The 5,096-nt window shown below is 58.8% G+C and overlaps 1 long non-coding RNA gene across 2 annotated transcripts in view; it reads right to left on the bottom strand.

The window, feature by feature from the left end:
* The window catches only part of LOC147997588 (uncharacterized), an 18,514-nt gene extending 13,964 nt beyond the window's left edge, over nt 1–4,550 (bottom strand). Inside the window, exon 1 of one of the 2 annotated variants that reach the window (XR_015647714.1) lies at nt 4,334–4,550. This is a non-coding gene — a long non-coding RNA (uncharacterized LOC147997588). Of the gene's footprint in view, nt 1–4,307 lie in introns of both variants that reach the window. The other variant, XR_015647715.1, reaches the window with a different exon arrangement.
* Between the last annotated feature and the right edge of the window lie 546 nt (nt 4,551–5,096).

The following is a 5,096-nucleotide window of genomic DNA, read 5'->3' as shown; positions in this document are numbered from 1 at the left end:
TCCCGCGACGACCCCTCGCGGTGAGAGGGGGTACCGCGCACGCGGGCGTGTGCACGGCCCTTCCCCGCCACCTGCCACCAGAAACCCAATCTCCCCCACAAGCTCCGCACAGCGGCAGGTCGACAGAGCCCCGTCCCGCGTGATCCCTCCTCGTACTCGGAGCGGGGAGGCGCGGGTCGCGGTAGGCGAGAGAGCAAACGCTGCGCGCAGAAGGCTGAGGTCAGGGCGGGCAGCCGAGGGGACCATCCGGGAGAAGCCCCTCGGAGATCGTAAAGCCCTTTCCGAAGATAGCTAGAGAAGGCAAATTCCTCACTGAGGGCGGGACGAACCCAACACCGACGAGCAGCCAAGGGCTCCGTGCACGCAACGGGAAACGAGCAACAGGCGCGGGACAGAACGGGAAGGACCACGCGCCAGCTGGTGGGGGGTCTGCGGTATCGGCAAAGGTCTCTTTCTCCGGGGTCTTCTTGAGCATTCGCGGACCGGGGGGACCTGCGACAGGTCCCCGCCGAGGGCCAGGCCTCTTCAAGGCGCACACAAAGGAGGAGCCTTGACTTGAGGGAGTCCGGTCTTTAAAAAGGGCCAGCCGCGATCGCTCAGCACCACCCTAACCGCGCAGGGCCCGCGGGTGAAGGCACCAAAAACATAGGCACGGGGTGGGCGCTCACCCAACGGAAGGAGCCTTTTAACCGCACACTCAACTCCTCGACCCCCTTTTCTGTCACCGTGCAGAAAGCCGGCAACTAGGACAAGGGAAAGCGTAAAGGCACAAGCACCATGGAGCACAGGAGGCACGCCGGGGAGCGGGAAGCGCCACCGCCAACTCAGAAGCGGGCACCTTGGTGGTCAAAGCCCGGAACGCTCCAGGAGCACCGCAAGGCTCACACAAAGCAGGGCGCGTGCACACACCATTCGGGAAGGGTATGCACCGCAGCGGGTCTACCACCTTCCCCCGGCACGGGGGAAGAGGGCCGCGAAGCAGTGAACGGCGTGGGGGCAAGCGCCCCCGACACGTCCACAGGGACACCGCGAACCACAGCAACAAGTGCGCGGGTCAGCGCTCGTGCCGGACAGCCGCACCGACTTCCACACACCACCCTGCAAAGGAATGGGGAGGAGAGACGAGGGGCCCGCTGGCAGAACGAGAAGAGCGGTCGCCATTCGCGCTGAATGACCATTCGCCATGAATGTCCGTCCCTCGCCTGGCGCGGCTTAGGCCCCGGCCCGAAGAGAACGCGGCAGCACCACATCGATCCAACGGGAGCGAGACACGCCATGCATCGGGAACAACGGGCGTGAGAGCTTTCTAACACGCACTGGACGGGAATACGAGCGAGAAGAGCGAGAGAGAGCACGGGAAGAAGTCGCTAACACTGCCACACACACACAAAAAAAAATTTACCCTTCTCGAGGGCGAGAAAAAAGGAAGCGTTGCACTCGGGAGGCACGTGGCGTGGAAGAACGGGACTCAACGGGCAGCGGAGGTTCGGGAACTCCTTCAAAAAAAATAAAAATAAAAAATAAAAATAAAAAAATAAAATCCCCTTCGAAGGAGAAAAGGTGCAACTCGGGAGGCACACAGCAGGAAAGAAAGGGACACACCACCAAGCAGCGGAGGTTCGGGAACTCCCTTCAAAAAAACAAAAAAAAAAACAAAACAAAAAACAAATAAAAAAACCGGTCGGCCGCAGAGGAGCACGCCAGGGGGTCACTAGCACCAAACGGGAAAACCCTTCCAGTCGCACTCGGCACCAACGACTCCTACCGGTAACGGACGACAACCACCACGGGGAAATCGGGAACGCCTGACACGCGGGACGGTTGTCATAAAGCTGCCCCAGAGAGCACAGGCAAGCAAGCACGGGAAAGCAGGAAGCGCGTACTCATGGGGGGGACGCTAAGCTTCAAGCATCGAAGAGGCCCATGCGCAGAAGAAAAGAGCTAGGGCTGGACAAGCAAACAGCCTTGGTGCAAGCCTCTTCCAACGTCCTTTAATGACAAAAAGAGTCAAAAGGACAGCGTGTCAGCATATATCTCCAGGTACAATAAGGACAGATAGCAAAGATGAAAAGTGTAAAAGACACAGGGATAAACATGACAGGCCACACGGAACGTCTGGAAGTCATGTTCGGTGACGTGTCCCCAAGAGGTCCCCATGTAGAAAGAGAACCGGACCGCAAAGGAACAACTGGTCGACCTTAGAACCCTGAGTGCTCACAGACCGAGGAGGCCATGGTAGATAGCCTGGAACACAGCTTCCCCTCGGCCTCAGAAGTCCATGCTCCCGCTGGCAGGGACCGGGGAGGATCCTGGAAAAAATAAAGTCTCGGAGGCGCCCCCTAGCCGGGACACCTCGGCTCGGAGGCCGGGGACACAGCACCCTCTCGGCCTCAGAGGTCCAGGCTCCCGCTATCAGGGACCGAAGGGACTCCCGGAAAAAGAAAAAAAAAAATCCGTGGCGCCACCTAGCCGGGCCACCTCGGCTCGGAGGCCGGGGACACAGCACCCTCTCGGCCTCAGAGGTCCAGGCTCCCGCTATCAGGGACCGAAGGGACTCCTGGAAAAAAAAAAAAAAAAAAACTCCGTGGCGCCCCCTAGCCGGGCCACCTCGGCTCGGAGGCCGGGGACACAGCACCCTCTCGGCCTCAGAGGTCCAGGCTCCCGCTATCAGGGACCGAAGGGACTCCTGGAAAAGAAAAAAAAAAAAAACTCCGTGGCGCCCCCTAGCCGGGCCACCTCGGCTCGGAGGCCGGGGACACAGCACCCTCTCGGCCTCAGAGGTCCAGGCTCCCGCTATCAGGGACCGAAGGGACTCCTGGAAAAGAAAAAAAAAAATCCGTGGCGCCACCTAGCCGGGCCACCTCGGCTCGGAGGCCGGGGACACAGCACCCTCTCGGCCTCAGAGGTCCAGGCTCCCGCTATCAGGGACCGAAGGGACTCCTGGAAAAGAAAAAAAAAAAAAAACTCCGTGGCGCCCCCTAGCCGGGCCACCTCGGCTCGGAGGCCGGGGACACAGCACCCTCTCGGCCTCAGAGGTCCAGGCTCCCGCTATCAGGGACCGAAGGGACTCCTGAAAAGAAAAAAAAAAAAAAACTCCGTGGCGCCCCCTAGCCGGGCCACCCGGCTCGGAGGCCGGGGACACAGCACCCTCTCGGCCTCAGAGGTCCAGGCTCCCGCTATCAGGGACCGAAGGGACTCCTGGAAAAGAAAAAAAAAAAAAAACTCCGTGGCGCCCCCTAGCCGGGCCACCTCGGCTCGGAGGCCGGGGACACAGCACCCTCTCGGCCTCAGAGGTCCAGGCTCCCGCTATCAGGGACCGAAGGGACTCCTGGAAAAGAAAAAAAAAAAAAAACTCCGTGGCGCCCCCTAGCCGGGCCACCTCGGCTCGGAGGCCGGGGACACAGCACCCTCTCGGCCTCAGAGGTCCAGGCTCCCGCTATCAGGGACCGAAGGGACTCCTGGAAAAGAAAAAAAAAAAAAAACTCCGTGGCGCCCCCTAGCCGGGCCACCTCGGCTCGGAGGCCGGGGACACAGCACCCTCTCGGCCTCAGAGGTCCAGGCTCCCGCTATCAGGGACCGAAGGGACTCCTGGAAAAGAAAAAAAAACTCCGTGGCGCCCCCTAGCCGGGCCACCTCGGCTCGGAGGCCGGGGACACAGCACCCTCTCGGCCTCAAAAGTGTCTATGGTCCCGCTGGCTGGGACCGAAGGGACTCCTGGAAAAGAAAAAAAAAAAAAAAACTCCGTGGCGCCCCCTAGCCGGGCCACCTCGGCTCGGAGGCCGGGGACACAGCACCCTCTCGGCCTCAAAAGTGTCTATGGTCCCGCTGGCTGGGACCGGAGAGGAGGGAAGAAATAAAAAAAATAAAATAAAATAAAATAAAAAATTTAAAAAAAAAATTGGAAAAAAAAAAAAATCCGGGACGGGGCCCAAGCCTTCTGGTCGACCTCATCCAGCTGCCACCAACCCCTCCTTGTGTCCCAATAGGTCGTACAGCCACCCTCCTCCCCTGAAGTTCTCCAGGTACAACCTCCTAGCTAGAGATGGTCCCCAGACAGGACGGCGTCTCCGTCGCGCACCCGCCTGCTTGCCTGTCACCCTCTCACCCTGGCCGGCTCACCACAGGCACTTCCCCGTCCTTTGTCACCAACCGGGGGACAGGAGCGTTGCGGAAACTTGTCGCCACTAGGTGTCGCCCGACAGCGATCTCGATCAAGCAAACCAATACAGACTGTCACGCGCCGCCGCCGCCACACACACTCATTCCGTCTCTCCAGAGTGACCTCCCTAGCTCAGGGGGACACTCACCCACGCACAACGGGGCAGGTACCCACCACTTCTCCCGAATGGCACAAACGGTCCCGGTTGTCCCGCCGGAACACAGTGAACGCGGGATGGACTCGGGGCCAACCCCTCAGGCACCCAGAAAAGGAAAGTAGGACGGAGCGGTGAAAACAGGCCACCTCTAAGTGAAAGGACATGCACTCTCGAATCGGTTAACAATTAGCAAGGAACAGGCACAGTTAGGAAAAGGGAGCGTCCAAACTCCGGCGTGAGGGGAGGGTGGCGGCGACCTCAGTTCCACACCATTTTTAAATGGCTCACTCATTTTTAAACCCTCCACCGATCCCGATGGGGGGGAGGGGGTTGTTGTTGTTCTCTGTTCCTCGCTGCCACCGCCAGCCGGCACTCACCAAACCACACACCTGCCACCCTCTTTGGAAGACTAAACACAGAGAGTAAATTAAAAGAATGGTGGAATGATGGTGGAATGGTTAAAATTCCCGTGATTTGTTTTCACTCTGATCAAAACATACTTATTTTGTGCATTTGCATTCCCTTGTTCACACGTGCCTCTGTGTGTGTGTGGTGGGGGGAGGGAGGGAGGGAGGGAGGGAGGGAGGGAGAAAGAGAGAGAGAGAGAGAGAGAGAGAGAGAGAGAGAGAGAGAGAGAGCCAATTTAAAAAATAAAAACATGGTTAAATACAGCCACTTTGGGAAGATTGCTAGAGAGAATGCAGTCCAGAGTATGGAGGCCAGAGCTCTGGACGCTCTAGACCACAGGTCTCCCATCTCCCATATACCAGGCACCCAGCA

The sequence above is a fragment of the Rattus norvegicus genome, unplaced genomic scaffold, assembly GCF_021556685.1.
Source record: "Rattus norvegicus strain SHRSP/BbbUtx unplaced genomic scaffold, alternate assembly SHRSP_T2T unassigned-0000112, whole genome shotgun sequence".
Taxonomy (NCBI): Eukaryota; Metazoa; Chordata; class Mammalia; order Rodentia; family Muridae; genus Rattus; species Rattus norvegicus.
The sequence above is the reverse complement of the archived record's forward strand: the minus strand, read 5'-3'. Positions and strand labels throughout refer to the sequence as shown.